A 19,864-nucleotide genomic window follows, 5' to 3' on the forward strand; every position below is an offset into this window, starting at 1 on the left:
CCTTTATCATTTTCATCACCCTTCTCTGTCTTTTCTAATTCTACTATATCTTTTTTTTTTTTTTTGTATTATGGAATTTGAGAAGTTGGCATTCCCAGTCCTGGAAACGATTTCTTGAACTATGTAGTCCTTGAATAGCAAACCGTGCACAGTTCTGATGTTGACTTTAGCCCATATCATATGCTGATGTTCTAGGAACTTGTCCTAACTAACAGTAACGATCAGGATTCACATCTGCCCCCCCCCCCCTCCCAAAAAAAAGCTGTACAAACCAGTAGGTGAGATGGCGTATATAATGAAAGATCAGGCTATTAGTGTGTTATCCCTGCTGTACACACACAGTTGTGTTTTTAGTTTTAATTGTAAAAAAAACAAAACACATCTTTGATCTTTGACAGTGTGAGGACAAACTAATTGGATCTGTTTTTGGACAGAGGTTTCATATTTTAATGCTTTCTTTTCACCTCATCACATTTCCTTGATTTTTGTTTGCTGTTTAATTGTATTTTAAAGTTATTGCGCTGCAAGGTGAGCATGTTACAACCACAGCTGGTAGGAGGATGCAGCAGGAGGTAGCATAGAGTCACTACTGCTCCTCAGCCAGTGAATTAACAGTAGCAGTATTTGTGTGCCTCTGTAGTGCTTTTATCCAAAAGTAGTGTGAAATGTGTGTGCGCATAGGACAGCAATAATAAATGATTGTCTTCATTTTTAATCCTACCTGTTCATTTACTAGATGTTAAAGGTCTCATGCGGCCACCTCAAACCAATCAAATTGCTCCATTTCTGCATAGGCATTTTAAAGTTTATCTAATTGTAAATGTCCCCTGATGTTGGTAAGATATGCTGGGTGCCATCTAAAAATGTGAAATGACAGAGGGGGTATACAGCAATGAGATCAAGAGAAAGTTGTGAAATTATGTCTACACAGTTGTCTTTTCCATTCTGTCCTTAATAAAGACGTGTCTATAATTTCCCTTTGTAAGGTTGATGTGCCAAAATTGATCTTGAGTACCTTTTTGGGTCCATCTTTTTAGAGGCTGACTGAGTTTCGGTTACGATGCCAAACTGACCCAAAATCTCTTTTTGTGCACGGTTTCAGATTTGGTCAGAAGGATATGCCCATGGTTTCAGTTTCAGCTAAGACTGACCCTGTGTTCAGTGGAAGCTGAAAACTTGTGCTTTGTCCTGTTTATCTCCCTCCCTCCCCTTCTAAACAGGAGTTGCCTCTCTCCCCCCCCCCCCCCCCCCCCTTCACACACACTCATCTGTAGGTGCCCTTTTCAGGCCTATTTTATAATCACCAGAAGTCATCCCATGTTACTCCTGCCATTGCTATCTCTGCTGTCAAAATGGCTGCCATGACCTCTAGTGGGAATCTCGCAAAACTGCTGCAAGAGGTCACAGCAGATGTTTTGAGAGTAGAGCTGACATGGGCAAGAGTGATTGGGGATCACTCCTGTCCTGAATGTACCACTAGACCACCAGGACCTGTAAGGAAGTCTGGGAAGGGGGCTACTATTGCATTCTTTTTTTGGGAGGTAATGTAATTGCAAGTAATGCAGTTATGGTCTTGCATAATAGTTTATAGGTGACTAGAGTGCTCCAAATAAATGCTTTTGGTACAAAAGTTTAACAGGAATTTAAGTCTTAAATTTGGTATGATAAGCTTCTTAGGAATTAGCCTGGCTGTAGAAATATGACATCAGCTGTCACGCCAAATGTGGCGCAAAATCAGCCATTGTAAAAGCACTCTGGCTTTTAGTTTCAGTTTTGATTAGCTATGGTAGGTGTGTGGGGAGGATATGTTGCTTGGAGGTAAAATGTGGCCTTTCATTATTGAAATTATTATATATATTTGGATGATTCTAAAGAATTTCCAGACTGTTGGGTATGCAGCGTTGTAATCAAACATGTGGCATGCAGAAGCTAGATCCTGTGAAAAAGGAACCTGCAGTGATTGTTTTCAAATACAAGTACTGGTCATTTTATAGTGTTAGTAGGGAAATTATATTACAATGAAATGAAGTTTATTTTAGAAAATAATTTGAGAAAGGTATTGCTCTTGCTTATAATTTTTCAGAGCATATAGTCCTTGCATTCAGTAACATCAGTATGCTTTTTTAAAATTCTGGATTGTACATCAGGCTGTTATAGTGTCTGCAGTGCAGACCAGTGTCTGGACTCCTTTTCTGTACCTTATTTTAGTAAAAATCTATATCATGCTTGTCCTTAATCAGTTTTATAACTAAATACAACATGGAAAACATCTCAATGCTACTTTCTCTTGCTATTTGTGCACAGTTTGGGTAAACGTAAAAAGCTGGTAATTTTGTTTTGTGTGTCTGTGTTCTCACAAAGTTCCTGCCTGAGTTGTTGAGAAGTTTTTGTTAAAATGTCTTTCTCAGTTGTCAGCCTGCTTGCAGTTCCTGGGACTGGAGGATAATAATCTCATTTAGGTTTAGTCGAGGGCTTCTGCCTGTAACTCCGACAATCCCCAGTGGGCCTCATTGGTTCACATTCACAGAACCAAAGTTTAGCTTTCGGTTTTGGCTGAATGTGTTGTTTTGGTTGCAGCCAAAATTGAAAATGCAGTTTTGGTGGGCCTTTACATCATTTACTACAACGAAAGTAGATAGGGAGGAATTGGACTATTGAATACTTTCAGCGCTTTAAGCGAGACTATGAGAGGGTATTGAAAGCTTATTTCTGTAGTTATGCGACTAGTAAGGATCTAATTTATGTCCTGGGCAAATTGCATGTCTGATTCCTACTTAACTCTTCACAGCCATTATTCAGAAAAGTTAAGGATGAGTGGTGCTTCTGTGTAATTGGCCTGAATGATACTGGGAAAATGAATTTTCACAGTTTTCAGGTTATGTAGCATTGTAACATTAAATCTTTTTCAGAATAATTGCATTACATTTTATCACATGTGGTCTTGCTTTCTTACCTGATATTACTTGATGATTTACTGATTAACTTGTACACAGTGTAACTATAGAAGCATAGGCCGTATGGTCTTTATCTGACTACATTTTTCTATCTAGTCTGTCCATCCATGCCATCTATTCTCCCTATCACTCCCTTAGAGATCTTATGTACTTGTCTCAAGCTCTCTTGAATTCAGATACTGTTTTCATCTCTACCACTTCTCCCGGGGAAGGCCGTTCCATTAATTCACTATGCAAAATCAATTTCCTTCCAGCCCTATCTGTGCATTATTGGGTCATGTTTGTGAAAGTGAACCAGTGAGGCCCACTGGGGATGGTTGGAGTTGCTGTTTGCAGCCCTCGACTAAACCTACATGAGATTATTACCCTTCAGTTCCAGGAACTGCCAGGCTGCTAGATTCATATGCAATAATGAGCTGAGGTGGCTCCTTTTTAAACTTTCTTGCTGAAGTTACATGCTATCATTTTAGAATAAATTCATTATTATTGTAAGTTCTGTAAAAAAAAATTTTAGTGCTCTTTATTAAAGTTGTATTTAGTGTGAAGTTTTCATTTTTGTCTCCCCATTATGTTCAAAGTGGGAGAAAAGCATGAATGGTTGTTAACCCTTGGAGCAGGGACCTGTTCGACCAGGCATGTCCCCCCCCCCCCCCCCCCCCACCCCCACCCCCATACTTCATCAATCAGTAACTCTTCTGCACACAGCTTGATTTATTAACAATTTAAAACTTTCAATTAACATCAGTAAAGGATAACCCCATCCCAGAGCTACAGTTGTCAAAGCATAACATCAACAGCTGACCCCCTCCGCTGCTCGCCTTGATAGCAAAGCAGCAACTTCCACTTCCTGCTGTCACCACAACTCTTCCTCTTCCCGGCTCTGCCCTAACAGCAAGAACCCTGGCCTGTGTGGACCTCCACACATTTATTCCGGGTCACCTGACCTGCCTTTAATGCCTTAGCTGATCCCCATGAGCCATTGCTCCTGTAGCTCTGGTTTTTGCCACTGTGACAAAGCCAACGCCATCCACCTGAAAAACAGAATTCTACACCACAACAAAGGAAACCTCGCCCCCTCAATTAAATGTGAGGGCGGGAGGGCAAAGCCACCTCCGAGCATCAGCCCCGGCAACCTCTCCTCCAATCGGAAGCAAGAATCAGGCTCAAGGGCTGGCTGGCTTCTTTTAAGCCAACCAATCCTTCTAGCCCATGAGCCCTCCGGCCGAGAACTCACGCCCCCCCCCCCCCCCACGCACTCTCTCCTTCCTGCCCAGAACCTTCCCGAATGGGCCCAGCCCTCGTTTAACTGGGCCTGTCGATACAAGCTCCCGAGCCTTTCTTTCAGTTGTATTGTTGGGAATTCTGTTGTCTTGGTTTTCATAGTGAAAAATATTTATGATTTTCTGTACACTATTTGTATTCTATATTTTCCAAGCCACTAAAATTAAATAATGAAAACCTACAAAGCTGAAGAAATGAACAGTAAGACAGAAAAATATATGTACAACATCCCCACAAAGCAGAACAAGGACTATAATTCTGAAAGAAAAAAAAACAAAACCATGAAAGAAGTGAAGTGTATAACTAACATCAACATTCTGCTGGCTGTGTGGTCCTGGGAATATTAACACTGGAATTGATATGAAGACCAACTAATCATCTCAAAAAGAAAATGATCCAAAGGGCCTTAGCCATTAAAAACTATTCCAAAACATATACACTATATTCACTATTACACAAAATATTTACATATGTGTTGGTGCTGAAGCAATGGCCCTAGTATACAAAGTTTGGTCCCATACCCCAGTTACTTTGGCATGCTAACATTTGGCAAGACTTTATAAACTGTATCTTAAAATAACCAATTTCTTTCCAAGAATTAAATGGTTTGAACAGATTGGTTGCTTCCTCTGCAACTACTCCAATCCATCCATCAAATCAAGGCTTTCTTGGGATGGTTCTGATATACTGGCTTTATGAGGCACTGGTCAGAGCAGTTGTTATTATAAAATAGATAGAAATAAAATGAAGAAAAGAAAATAAGATGATTTTTTAAATTGGACTTAAGTATACTTTTTATTTAAATTAGTTTTCAAAGGTAATACCACCTTCAGATTTCAAAAAAGTAGGGTTAGTCCAATAAAAAGGTATCATTTTCTTTGTTTTGTTTTATTTCTATTTATTACTTTTAAATGTGGACTAACATATATGAATAATTTTATTGAATTACCCCCTCGTAATGCTGTTTCATCATCTAGAGAATATCTTGTCTTACAGTTCCCTATCTGTGAGAATGTGGTATATAAAACAATTCACTCTGCTAATTTGTCCTATCAAGGCACCAAAATTTGAAATTCTCTTCCTAAATCAATCAAGTTTACAGATGATTACCTAACTTTTAGAAGTCTTCTAAAAACACATTTCTTCAGTCTGGCCTTTCTGAATACAAAGAGCTCTATTTGAATTTTACCCACACCCTTTTCTTAATCTCATTGTCCATGTCCTGCTTAATTATGCTCTCACCAATCCACCCTAAATTATTTGTTTGTCCTCGATATAGTCTGAAGCCCTGGTCACTTACTGACATGTATTAGTTTACTTCTTGAAGTTATTGTAATCTGTACATTATTATGTTTTATTCACTTTACTTGAGTCTATTTTGGGCTACTGTGGGGGATAAATGTCAAGCCACTCTACTTATTATAAAATACAAAACAGAAAGGAACTCCATTTCTGTAATATGATAAGAGAACAAACGAATGAAGTCCAAATCACACAAATGAAAAGGTATCCAGAGGACAGAACAGAAGAAACACAATCAACCACTCAGCTCGTTACCATAAATCAGAAATATTTATAGTCTGCATAGCTGAAAGCTAAGGGGAGCATAATAAATATATATTTAAAATACATAAAAGCAGTTTGAAAAAAATGTGTCTTATGCAACACCTTAAATTTCTAATAGGATAATTCTGCTTACAAAGAAAGAGGAAGATCCTTCCACAAGGCTGGACCTGAAAAGAAAAATGCATTATGATCTGCAGTGGCAGAGCCAAATGGTGTCTATGCAGTGATCCAAGATAAGCAAGAGCATAAGGAATCATTAATGCTGCCAAATATTATGGAATCCCATCCTGAAAGACAAGAGTTAAAACCTTAAATGTGACACAAAAATAAATTGGAAGCCAATGTTAATTTTAAAAGGGTTTACATGAGCTTGACAAAAAGGATGGATGACAATGTCCTGTCGAAAATGGAGTCTTTCAGAGAAAGATCTGTATTCATGATATTCCAATAATTTAAAGATGTGATATAGTAGAGTATGAACTAAAGAATGCCAAAGTTAGAATCAGCAAGATAAGCACGAATGGAGCTTAACTGCCTCAACATATGAAAACTCTCATCCAAGCCCCATTGGAAACTTGAGATGAAAATAAAAGCTCCGAATCAATGTCTAAATAAATCAACAATCTGTAATGGAAGAGTCAAACAACTGGAATCAAGGTAGAATGAATAGGACATCCTGTTATGCAGCAGGCAACTGTCTTCCACAGTTAAAAACTATATGATAAGCATAAATGGCAACACTGCAGAGGACTAAGCTCAAGATCACTAAATAAAGCATTAAAAAAAAATAAGATGTCAGTATTGCATAGTGTTAAGCACTAATGCCAAAGTCCTATCTCAATGTGACAAGAGAGCTCAAAAAATTAACAGGAGAGACAATCCCACATGTGCGGGATAAACATAAAGGAATCCTGTTTAAGAGGAATGGATCCACGGAATCTTAGCAGAGATTAGGTGGCGACGCTGGTAATTGGGAAGCAAAACCGGTGCTGGACAGACTTCTACGGTCTACGCCCTGAGAATGGCAAGGACAAATCAAACTCTAGTATACATATAAAGTATCACATACCATGTAAAATGAGTTTATTTTGTTGGGCAGACTGGATGGGCCATACAGGTCTTTATCTGCCGTCATTTACTATGTTACAATATGGAACACCATAATGTAGCACCCAAGGTGCAGAAATAGAAGTGGATGTTGATACAGAAAAGGAACAACGTTGCAAGAAAGAGGTGAACAGAAATGCCTCTTTATGTCCTTTCATGGCTTCCACAAATACCTCCTGAACAAATCCCTAGAGGTAATATTACATAGTTTTGGGGAATCAATGAACCAAAGGTTATCCCTTCTACAGATATTGGATAAGATCATCCTCAGTTGATGCAAAACCAAGTTTTCCTTAATGAAATGGAGTCAAAAGGCAGCACAACATAAAATTCAGCAGCAGCTGATGCATTGCTGTGTGTTTCCGAAGGGGAAGGAATATTGTTTTCTCAAGTTGTGCTAAGTACCTTCAGGAGGTGACTCCCTTGTATAAAATCTATACCAAATCTCAGCAAGTCAATGCTTCCATGGAAATATAGTAGGAAAGAAAAGGAAGAAGAGATACTAGCGGTATGTCGCCCAGGACAAAAAGGTGTCCAGCTGTAGCCTAGGCTAGAGATGGTGCTACCACTAGTGCAGAGACTGTGAATGAAAATAACACTCCTGCTGTCGATAAAGGACATGGTGAATTTGGTCATGGATCCACTGCAGCAGAAGATAAATCACAGAAGTTGATGAAAAAGTCAAGAGGATTAAGTGGACTTCTGCGAATAAAGAGATCATGAAGTTTTTGCCTTTAGGCTACAAACCTTATACTTACAACTACTACTACCACTAATCATTTCTATAATGCAAGATGATGAATGCAACACTGTTTACAAGCAATATAAGACAGAGTCCCAGCTCAACAGAGTTATCAATCTGTGCAAGACAGACAAGGGATTAGGAGATTACATTTATTATGGGAATGATTGATTAAAACAACATAGGTATGGAACAGATGAATAAGGGGTTAAGAGTGAAAAAAAGCCTCAAAAGGTGAGCTTTTAGCCTGGATTTGAATAGCGCAGGTGATGGAGCATGATGGGAGGAATGGAGTCTGGAGTTAGCAGCGGAGAAGGATACAGTTAAAAGTGACTTACCTGATGAATGGAGCTGCTGGGGAAGCATGTAGGGAGAGATACAGAGGAGCTGCAGAAAGAATGCACTTTTAAGTCTGTAAGAAGAGTTTGATCCGTTTATAGAAGTGATTTCAGAAGAGAGGTTGTGTGATACTGGTGAAAGTCACGCAGAGAAGTTTTGAATAGATTGAAGGGGAGATAGAGGGCTTAATGGGAGACCCCTGGCAGTAAGTTGCAGCAATCTAAACAGGAGTTGATTAGACTATTTATAAGAGTTTTGGTATTGTGCTCATAAAGGAAGAGTTGAGTTTTGGTGATGTTATACAAAAAGAAACAACTGATTTTAGCAGTTTGTTGGATAGGTGCACACAAAGATAGGCGCCAAAGATGACCCCAAGATTATGAGCTGAGAAGAGCAGGAGCATGATGGATGACAGTGTTATCCATAAAAATAGAGAAATGGGGAACAGAAGAGGTGAGTTTAGGGCAGGGATTCTCAACTTGATCCTTGGGACAATCTAGCTGAAAGAAAACTGTTTTCTAAATGTCAGAGACAAAAGATATTTATTGATTGAGAAATGGCATGAATATATCGCCAAAGTCGGGGGATCAGTAAAACATGCTGCTAATAGCATGAAATCACTGCCACAAACGTATCCATATTCATGCAATTCTAAACAAATAGAGCAATTCCTGTTAGGCAACATGATAGTTCGGTGTTGCTTAATATGCCACTTTCATTTTGTTTTATACAAGGAAGGAAAGTTACTTGAGCTCTGCTTCTTGGATGAGGGGAGGGGGGGAGAGGAATTCAGTCTTGGCTATATTCTATATAGATTGTTTTGGTGTCTGCATAGCACATGATTTTACTTTATTATTATACTAGCTGTGCCTGGCCACACGTTGCTGTGGCTCAGTCTGGTGAAATGGAAAAGAAAGAAAAGAGGAAGCGCACATTTCTAATATGTTTAATTTTACAATGCTTGTGGGTATACAATATTTTTTGTTGTTCCACTGTGTGTGCAGAGATAGAGATTGTCTGGTTTGCCAACTGTAGAACATGCAACATATAATTGTCCATGTGAGAAGCAATCCGTGTGTAGATGTAAACGGGTGAATTCTAAAGATTGGCCCTGAGCTTTGTTGATGGTGATTGCAAACGCCAATCGAATTGGGAATTGCAATCTGTTAAATTGAAATGGCATATCTGTTGGAATCATAGGAATGCAAGGAATGAGGACATGTTCACCTTTGAAAGGTCCTGTCAAGATTGTTGCTTGTACGACATTGCTCATTAAATTTTTTACTGCAAGCCGCGTGCGGTTGGAAAGCTTTGGCTGGTTGATATTTTGCAACATGATAATTGTCACGCCAATTTTCAATTGCAGTACGTGCGGTGGCATCCCTGGCAGATCGAGTGAATTGAAAACGTCTGTTGGATAATTAAGCGCTTCATCTGCTTCCAGAACAGTGTTGACGGACTTGTATGTGAGTGGCTCGCTTTGAATGTTAGACTAAATAATATTGTTCAGTTCGTACACGTCTTTGTTCTTGGCCACAAGAATAGCTCATTCACTCAGCGAATCGTGATTCTTATAATTGGTTTGAATATTGGGAAATACTTTTTCAACCAATTGTTCTTTTGAGGTCACTAAATTGCAGAAGTTATGAGGCAATGAAATTTGTCCTCAGGTCAAATGAACCGGCACCTTTCTGTTCCCAATTTTCAGCAATTGATGTGAGAATATCTGAGGTGATTGATCGTTTTGCAGTTGGACACGCATATTTGTAGTTAAGTTTAACGTCTTTACATGTTGCCACAAAGTAGAGTATTTTAGGCAAGCATTTATTTCGTCCGCTGGTGTCGATTGAGGAACTACAGGTAATGTTTGCCTAAAATCTCCTGCAAGCAATATTAATGTGTCCCCAAATAGTCTGATGTTTCCACACAAATCTTGCAATGATCGATCACGAGCGATGTTTTTCGCTGTGCTGTTTCCTCGGCACATATTTGAGCCATTCTTTGTCTGTTTCACTCGTTCGCTAATGCCCATTCTTCCTCAGTTTGATTTGCAATTGTAGGTATATAAAAACACGTGCATATTCAAATGCAACGTTGTGTCGAAATTTCAAAGCAATTGGTGAAGAACTTTCAGAGATTTAAGCCACTCTCAGGCTGTCGCGTTGATTCTGTTGAGAATGAAGCAGATCTGAAGCTGCAGAACGCGATTGCCGTGCTCGCAACCGTGCATCGTGAAGTCTGGCTGTATGTCATTCTCCTGCTTCCTTGGCACGTATTTGAGCCATTCTTTGTGTGTTTCACTAGTTCGCTGATGGCCGTTCTTCCTCAGTTTGATTTGCAATTACTCGTCACACTGCTTCCGCTCCGCGAGTATGACAGCTGTGGCATCTATATAATAGTAGGTATATAAAAACATGCGCGTAATTTCAAAGCCATCTGTAAAGAACTTTCAGAGATTTAAGCCACTCTCAGCCTGTCGTGTTGATTCTGTTCAGAACGAAGCAGATCTGAAGCTGCAGAATGTGATCGCCGTGCTTGCAACTGTGCATCGTCAAGTCTGGGTGCACTTCGCTCTGCTGCTTCCTCGGCACATATTTGAGCCATTCTTTGTTTTGCTCGTTCGGTGATGGCCATTCTTCCTCAGTTTGATTTGCAATTACTCGTCACACACACACACACTGATGGTTGCAACTAGTCAGCTAGTAGTAGAGTGTGTTCTCTGATCAGGGAGGGAAAAATACATTTGCAGATAGGACTAAATTTGAAGTTTACGGCAATGATTACCATGACATAGCAAGTTAGTCTCATATTTATGCATTAACAAAACTAAGTTCCACCAAAACTGGGCATTTAACATATTCAAATTTTTGAGGTTTCTCATGATTTGTTGAACTACAGCTGTAAGAATATGAAGGAGAGAAATTGCACTATTCTCCATTTGCAATATAGGATGAATGTTGAAAACCACTGTGCAATAAGATATAGGAATTTCAGTATTCAATATTCTCTTAATATATGCCCAGACATGAGTCCAAAACTGATGCACAGCTGCACATTCGTAGAACAGATGTTCCAGAGTATCTGAGTGCATGGCACATGTACAACATTTATTAGATAAAGCTGGATCTAGTCTTTGCAGTTTAACTGGTGTCCACAATGACCTGTAACCAAGGTAGAGAGGCTGCATAAGCGATGCCGATAAAGTGCATCTAATGCAGTGGGACCAGAAATATGACCATTGTCCAGCCATTATATCTATACCAACCTCCTTCGACCATATCTCATGGATGTGCAATATACCATTATAATCTGACTTGTCTGTGAGAAATGTATACCTATTCGATGCTTCATACTTCAAGGTAGAAACCATAGAACAGACAATAAAGTGTGGGAATGTCATCCTTCATATTGTGGATGCACACAACATATCTTAATTGTATCAGTTTATAACATGCATTAAATGAGAAGGCATATTTTTGAATGGAGCACTGAAAAAGACAGAGGTTTACCATTGGATATAACATCTTTTACACAGTATATGCCTCTGGATATTAAATCTTCCCATATAATGGGGAAATTGTTGAGTTTGATGATAGGATTGTTCCAAAGAGGAGTATACATGATATGGTTAATTGGTATATTAGCAGCATGGTTCACATGTGAAAGTATCTCTTCCAAGTTAATAGAATATATTGGATTTGCCGTTAGGCGTTTCCCCAATGTAGATACTATTAGAAATTCAAGTGTGGCAGGATGTCCAATCTCCTTTTTCAAAAGCAACCATCAAGGAGTGAATGATGTAGTATGACTAGTATGCCACACCATGCCCTGACGTAAGATAAATGTATTTATTTATTAAGATTTATTTACTGCCTTTTTGAAGGAATTCACTCAAGGCGGTGTACAGTAAGAACAGATCAAACATGAGCAACAGGTAATTACAGCAGTAAAAATATTCAAATAAGTTATTTATTGCATTTATATCCCACATTATCCCACCTCTTTGCAGGCTCAATATGGCTTACAATATATCATGGGTGGTCAGATTCATTTCAGGTTGAATTAGAATGTATACAAAGTATGGTATAGTATACTACTTACGATATCAACACAATACGATAATAGAACATTTTAATTAATAGTGAAGAGTAAAGCAAAGATGGAACATATAGATAGGTATCAGAGTAAGAAGAGTTAGAAAGTAAGGTGACTAATTTAAAAAAAGTTGCACATGAGGTCAGAGAGATGGTTAAATATCTCTGCTAGGGTAGGAGTGGATAAACATGTCCTGCTGCAGTACGTGCAGCCCATGTCACTCCTTGTGTGTATGAGTGAGACAAACAAGTTAGTTACTTTCTTCCATTAAAGACCTGGTTGAAAAGTCAAGCTTTCACCTGCTTCCTGTAGTAGAGATAGTATTTTGTTAAGCAAAGCCTTTCAGGCAGTGCATTCCAGAGTGTGGTGGCTACTCCGAAAAAGGCTCGCTTGAGGGTATCACATCGTGTAAGATGATCATCCTATTCTTCAGGTACTCAGGGCCATTTTCTTTAAGGGCCTTGAAGAACAGACATAGAGTTTCAAATTTAGCCCTGCATTGTACTGGTAGCCAATGAAGTTTTTCTAAAAATGGTATGATGTGGTCACGTCGCTTACAACCTTCTATGAGTCTTGCTGCTGCATTCTGAATCAACTGGAGCTGGTTTAGACCCTTTGTAGTCAGACCATTGTATAGTGCATTGTAGTAATCCAGTCTTGATCATGGTATGTACAACTGGGATAAGATTTACCTTCTCGATGTAAGGGAAGAGGCAGCATAACTGTCGCAAATAGTAGAAGCATCTCTTGAAGGTTGCTTGGATTTGGGGAATCAGAGTACGTGTTGAGTCTAACTGTATTCCAAGGTTCCTGAGTTGTGATTTGAGGGGGAGTTCATACTTCCCAAAAGGGATTTTGATGTCAGATGTGTATCCACTTGTGTTAGGGACCCAGAGAAGTTTGGTTTTACTTGGGTTCAGGCACAGTTTGTTGTGTTTAGCCCATTCTTGAATTGATGTTAGACAGGTAATCAGTTTATTCAAGGCTGTAGGTAAGTCAGGTTCAATGGGTATGAATATCTGCATATCATCCGCATAGATGTAGAACTGAGTGTCCATTGACCATATCATCTAGTGACTTGAGGTAGATATTGAACAGAATAGGTGACAGTATCGATCCTTGTGGTACTCCGCAGGTCAGTGCCTATGGTGGTGATGAGTTGCTGTAAACATTATGGATTGTTGCCTGTCTGATAGATAGGATCTTAACCAGGCACGAACTGTTCCATTGATACTTGTTTCTGTAAGTCATGCTAACATTATATAATGATTCAGTGTCAAAAGCCGCTGAGAAATCATACTTTATGATATTCAAAAATATTAGGTAGAGTAACTCATCCCTTGTCCTTAGGAGTTTGGAGCTTATGTAAGGCTATTCTGGAGGGTTTATTACACCACAAGAATTTAGATATTTGTGTATTCATTGATTTATAGGAGTTAGAGAAGAGCATAGGAAGCATACTCATAATATAAAATACAATTGGTGCTATTGACATCTTACTAGTTGCAATACGACCCCACCAGAAGATATAAGAACAGAAGAGTAGCCATACTGGGTCAGTCCAATGGTCCATGTAGCCCAGTATCCTGTTTTCCAAACAGTGGCCAAGCCAGGCAACAAGTAACTGGCAGAAACCTAAATCGTGGCAACATTCCATACTACAAATCCCAGGGCAAGCTTCCCATATCTGTCTCAATAGCAGACTATGGACTTTTCCTCCAGGAATTTGTCCAACCCTTTTTTAAACCCAGATACACTAACCGCTGTTACCACATCCTCCAGCAAAGAGTTCCAGAGCTTAACTATTTGCTGAGTGAAAAAATATTTACTCCTATTTGTTTCATAAGTATTTCCGGGGGTCACGTGATGCTGAAGGGCTGATCGGACGTCTGTAAGCTCAGCTCCCTTCCCCTGTGCCTTAATTCCCCTTTTTGATGGTATCTACAACACCCTAAACGGGGTGGAAAAGGTATTGGCCATAACAGGAAAGCAGGAGGCAGTGATCGGTGTCCAGATCGGCTGGAGGGGGAGCGGAATGCCAATTAGATCAGCCAAAACAGGGAAAGAGAAGGGCAGCGTGCTGAAAACAAAAATGGCGTCGCTGAGCCCATCAAGTGCACCGAACTCATTATCCCCGCTGCTACAGCCACAGACCCCGACACCGGTACATGAAGAAATGGTGCAAATTTCCCTGAAACATATGTCACAACTATTAGATGACAAGCTGGCAAAATTAAACGAGGGCATGGATGAAATAAAGGAATGTATCACTACCCACGCGGCTAGATTGCAGGAAGCGGAAGAAAGAATTGCCTCGCAGGAAGAGCACATGTCGGCAGCAGAAGGCCAGATCCGGGAGATGGAAGAACAAATAAACACTCTGAGAGATCGCATAGAGGATCAAGAAAATAGAGGTAGGAGAAACAATATCCGCATAGTGGGGATACCTGAATCTGTTGCAGAGGTAGAGCTCAAAGAATTCGCAGAAAGCTGGCTCCCGCAGCAGCTTGGGCTGAGTGCAGACTTCGGTCGGGGACAAGTGGAGCGCATACATCGAGTAGGTCCGAGGAGAGAAAAGGAAGGCAGGCCACGACTAATAATTGCCAGGTTCCTGAGTTATGTGGTTAAAGCCACGCTGTTGGAGAAATTCAAAAAGCTACGACGGGTGGAGTACAAGCGCGGAAGGATCCTGCTTTTTCAAGATTTCTCAGCCAGAGTAATGGAACAGCGGAGAGTGTTAGCCCCGTACTGCACTAAACTGTACGAGAAAGGCATCAAATTTGCTTTCCAGTACCCAGCCAGAGTGCGGATTACGTACAACAATAACACTTGCACACTGACAAAAGCAGAGGAGCTGCGAGCCTTTCTTGATAAAGTTCCGAACGATCAAAGGAGACAGGAGGAGCAGTGAACTGTGAGTGAGTTATGGTGGTGAGCAGCAATTGACTTGAAAAGGCTGCAGTTAAATTGTTTTGAGTAATTAACAGCTAAGTGTCAGAGTGCAGAGGCTTGCAGATGATCCTTCCTTCGGAACTTTGCATTTGCACCACAAAGGACAGATGAGCCTGATTTGGCCAAATAACAAACAGCTGGCCACAAATATAGCAGAGGGCCCAAGGTATGAGAGGTTGATTTCATCTGTGAAATAGTGCAGGATTGGAGGTCGGATCAGTAAAGGCTTGTCCATAAAATTCCCTGAGAGCCTGCACCTACCGATACCTGCCTGACACTGACCTGCTCAGTGCAGAACTTTTGAACTAAGCAAGCAGCAGCATAAAAGTGGTACAGCACAGTGATTTAAGCTGTTTTAGTAGGTTATGTTGCAATTTTGTACAGTTGTTGTGTACATTTAAAAAGTGTTAGGTGATAGGGATTTTATTGAGGAAGAATTATGGAAGGTTTGCTATAGTTGGGTGCCTATACTGCAGAGGGGAAGAGAGGGGCAGCAGGGGGAAGGGAGCATGTTGCTGTCTAGTTTGTGGGAGGTGGTTGAGAAATGGGTTTTCAACTGATCAGGGGAGGGGGGAGGGGAAGTGGGTGGGTTGTGTGCTTGTGTTAGGTCTGGTGGGATGGTTCATGCAAACAGGGGGGTATGTGTGGAATAGAGCGAATGTGGAGTGGTCAAGTGGGGGTGCGAGTGATGAGAGAGAATTCGCAGCATTGAGGCATCGGGATGAGGGGGGTGAGTGGAAAGCCGACTCGAGAAGAGTTTGGGGGGGAGAGATGAAGGGAAGGGGATGGGGGGGAGACTTACTTAAGGGGAGACTGAGGAATGACACACCATTGAGGGTGCAAAGGAACCTTCGTGGGCAAAGGGGGGAAAGTTGGGATATTAAATGGGGAACCGATGCTGGGACGGATCCCCTGACGGAATCACTGGTTTACTGGCTTAAGAGAGAAGTGATGAAGGATTGGGAAAATGGGTAGTGTTAGGGTGACATCGCTCAATGTAGATGGAGTGCACTCCCCGATTAAACGAAAGAAAATATTGCAGTATGGAAAGCAAATGAAAGCAGACATCTTTATGCTGCAGGAAACCCATTTATCCGCACCGGAACATCACAAATTAAAACAGGGCTGGGTGGGAGAAATAGCCTTCTCCTCATATAATAGTAGACAGAGGGGTGTGGCCATCCTTATGCGCAAGGGACTAGAGATAGTTTGTCATAAAATCATCCAGGACCCTGAGGGAAGGTATGTGGTGTGGGCGGGGGTGGTCCAGGGTATGAAGGTAGCATTCTGTTCGGTTTATGCCCCTAACATATACTCTAAGAAGTTCTATTCCCATTTACTGTTGACCTTAATGCAGTTACAAGAATATCAATTAATAGTAGGAGGGGACTTTAACATAACGGCGGATCCCCTGATTGACTGCAGCCCACCAAAGAGCCGGCCTAAGGGAATGGAGGAGAGGGGTATAGGAATTCTGAAAAGGGACTTAGGTCTGGTAGATATATGGAGGGCACTGCACCCTGATGAAAGAGAATACACCTTTTTTTCAAATGTACATAAATGCCACGCCAGATTAGATTACATATTGATTTCCCCATCACTGTTCTCCGTGAGCAGGGCCGCAGCAATTGAGGCGGAAGTAGTATCTGATCATAGTTTAATATGGGTGGAGCTTGGAACAGGGGGAGTGAGAAATCAGCAAGGGTGGCGCATGAACCCTACCTTATATAGGGATCCGGACTTCAGGAAGTATATACTGCGGGAATGGGAGCTCTTTTTAGTAGATAATCAGAAAGGGGAGGTAGACCCGTTAATACTCTGGGAAACAGGGAAGGCAGTTATGAGAGGGAAAATCATAGCATACACAGCGAGCTCTCGCAAACGGAGGGAAAAAGAGCTGATAGAGAATTTAACTCAGTTGCAAGAGGCACGAGGAGCAGCAGTAAGAGGAAATGTAGCAGCACAGAATAAATTTAAAGAGATAAAAACCAAGATCAATGACTTACTTAATCAGAGGGCGTTGGGAGACATTCAACTATATAAATACCGTCTTCACAGATGGGGTAACAAAACTGGGAAATTGCTGGCTAATATGGTGAGAGGTAGAGCAGCAAAACAAGTGATAACCCGCATTAAGGGAGGAAATGGGAAGCTTGTGGACAAGGAGGAAGACATTCAGAAAGCCTTTGTAGATTTTTATAAGACCCTCTATAATCAGGGGCACTATGATAGAGACCAGAGAGAGACCTTTTTTAAAGATCTAAGACTTCCTTCATTGACTCAAGAGCAAAGGGATGGCCTTAATGCACCTGTGCAAGGCCAGGAGATACAGCAAGCAATAAAGAGACTCAAATTAGCCAAGGCCCCAGGCCCAGATGGTCTGGGCCCAGAATATTATAAGATACTGGGGGGGCAGATAGCAGGCCCATTTAGTGACCTGTGTGAGGCACTCTGTCAAGAGCGGCGAACTACAGGTACTCTGACGCATGCTTCAATTTTAGTATTACCAAAGCCGGGCAGGGATAAGGAACTGTTAGGATCGTACCGCCCAATTTCCCTCTTAAATCAAGACATTAAACTTTTTGCTGGTATTATGGCCGCCCGCCTGGGAAAGGTATTACCTTCGTTGGTACACACAGACCAAACAGGGTTTGTTCCAGGAAGGTATGCCTCCACTAACATCCTAAGGGCCATGAGTGTGCTTCAGGAAATGGGGGGTAGACAGGGGGATAACCTGCTAGTGAGCCTAGACGCGGAGAAGGCGTTTGACAAGATACTGTGGGATCATCTTTTTTGGGTGTTGCCGCAGTTTGGAATCTTGGGGGAATTTTTACAGGGGATTCGAGCCTTGTATAGGAATCCTACTGCACAAATCTTAATTAATAATACGCTTTCTCCGTCATTTGAGTTACAAAGAGGTACTAGACAGGGATGCCCCCTGTCACCCATGCTTTTTGTACTGGCTTTGGAACCCTTAGCAAGTAAAATCCGACAATCAGAGGAGGTGCAGGGTATTAGTGTGGGGAAGAGCGAATATAAAATTAATCTCTTTGCGGACGACATGTTAATATTCTTAGGGCAGGCCTCCAAAGGGATACCCATACTAATAGATATTATTAAACGATTTGGAACCTTTTCAGGGTTAAGCATAAATTTTGACAAGTCGGAAGCTATGGCACTGTCTGCTAGCTGCGCATGTAGAGAGCAACCCGACTTTCCCTTAGCTTGGGCAAAAGGGGCAATGAAATATTTGGGAGTCTACTTACACTTGGACTGTGCGGTCATGTACAAGAAGAATGTTTGCGAAAAATTGGATCAAGTTAAACAGTTGTGTACTAAATGGCGGGAGGTCCCAGTGTCGTTCCTGGGAAGAGTGGCACTAGTCAAAATGGTGCTGTTTCCCAAGATATTATATACTCTACAAATGATGCCGCTGTGGATTGCTAGCAAAGATGAGGCAGCCTATCGGGGGGTGATTTCGTCTTTTATCTGGAGAGGGCGACGGGCTAGAATAGGGTTCCAAAAGCTTACTCGGGCAAGGCAGGAGGGGGGAGTCAATCTCCCAGATCTTAGGATGTACAATGTAGCTGCAATTATCCGATGGATGCATGAAATATATACAGGGCACTATAAGTTTGCACCACCGGAGGTATGGGATAATGCAGCTCATCCATGGTCAGTTTTCAATGCCCTTCATTCTAGGACGAGGGGGGCAAGAATGTCCCCTCTATTGAAACCACTTAGTATGGCTTGGGATTGGTGGAGACAGAAAGTGGGAGAGGCTAGGGGTCCTTCCCCATTCATAGAATTCCAAAATAATCCCGATTTCCCCTCAGGGCAGGGTATCTCTCCTTTTCGAGCCTGGTCTCAGAGGGGTTGTAGATTTGTAGGACAGATGGAAGAGGGGGGGGCAGTTGTTAGTTCCATCCTTCGAGGAGTGTCAAAATAGATGGGATATACCCAAATCATTTTTCTTTTCGTATATGCAGCTTAGGCATTATATCCTTTCAGTTCGTAATAATGATAAGCAGATTCCTGCATTTACAGCCTTAGATGTGATATTTAAGCAGATGCCAGAGGGAAGTAATAAGCTTTCAAGCTGGTATCACCTAGGCAAAACAAAAATGCCCAGTGCAACGACTGTCTCTCTGGCCAACAAGTGGTCTGATATGCTGGGGGTGGAGGTCTCAGTAGCTGAGATACAAAAAGGTTTTGACCTGGCATACAGAATAACCCCCAACGTCAGCTGCCATGAAATTCAGTTTAAAATTCTGCATTGTGCGTATGTCACCAGGAGTAGAGGAAAGGCAATGGGCCTATGGGAATCAGCGGACTGTGATAAATGTGAAAATCACGAGGGTACACTGGTACATCACTTTCTCGAGTGTAAGGTGTTGCAGTCATTTTGGAGGGGAGTTCTGCAGCATTTGATAGAAGTAATTGGATTCCAAGTGGAATGGAGCTACAAAATATTACTGCTGGGTTTAGACTCCGAGCTGACGGGGCAGGGGATTCCGTTCTTGTGTTGTAGGTTTGTGTTATTATCCCTGGTGCTTGCCAAGAGAGTCATACTAAATCACTGGGTAGATAAAAAGCCACCACCAATTGCCCAATGGTACGCTGCTATGAAGCATATGGCAATGTGGGAAGGAGGGAAGGAACTGGAGTTGGAGGGTGAAAGGGAGAGATTGTCTGCAGGGCATAAAATTTGGAAAAGAAGCTACGAGTATATCTCAAAACTAACCAGCACGAGGACACTTGAACAATAACACCAGTTGGGTAATTGGTCATTCCATGTAGTAAGTCTCCGGAGGGAAGGGGGGAGGAG

Source organism: Microcaecilia unicolor, chromosome 1, assembly GCF_901765095.1.
Source record: "Microcaecilia unicolor chromosome 1, aMicUni1.1, whole genome shotgun sequence".
Taxonomy (NCBI): Eukaryota; Metazoa; Chordata; class Amphibia; order Gymnophiona; family Siphonopidae; genus Microcaecilia; species Microcaecilia unicolor.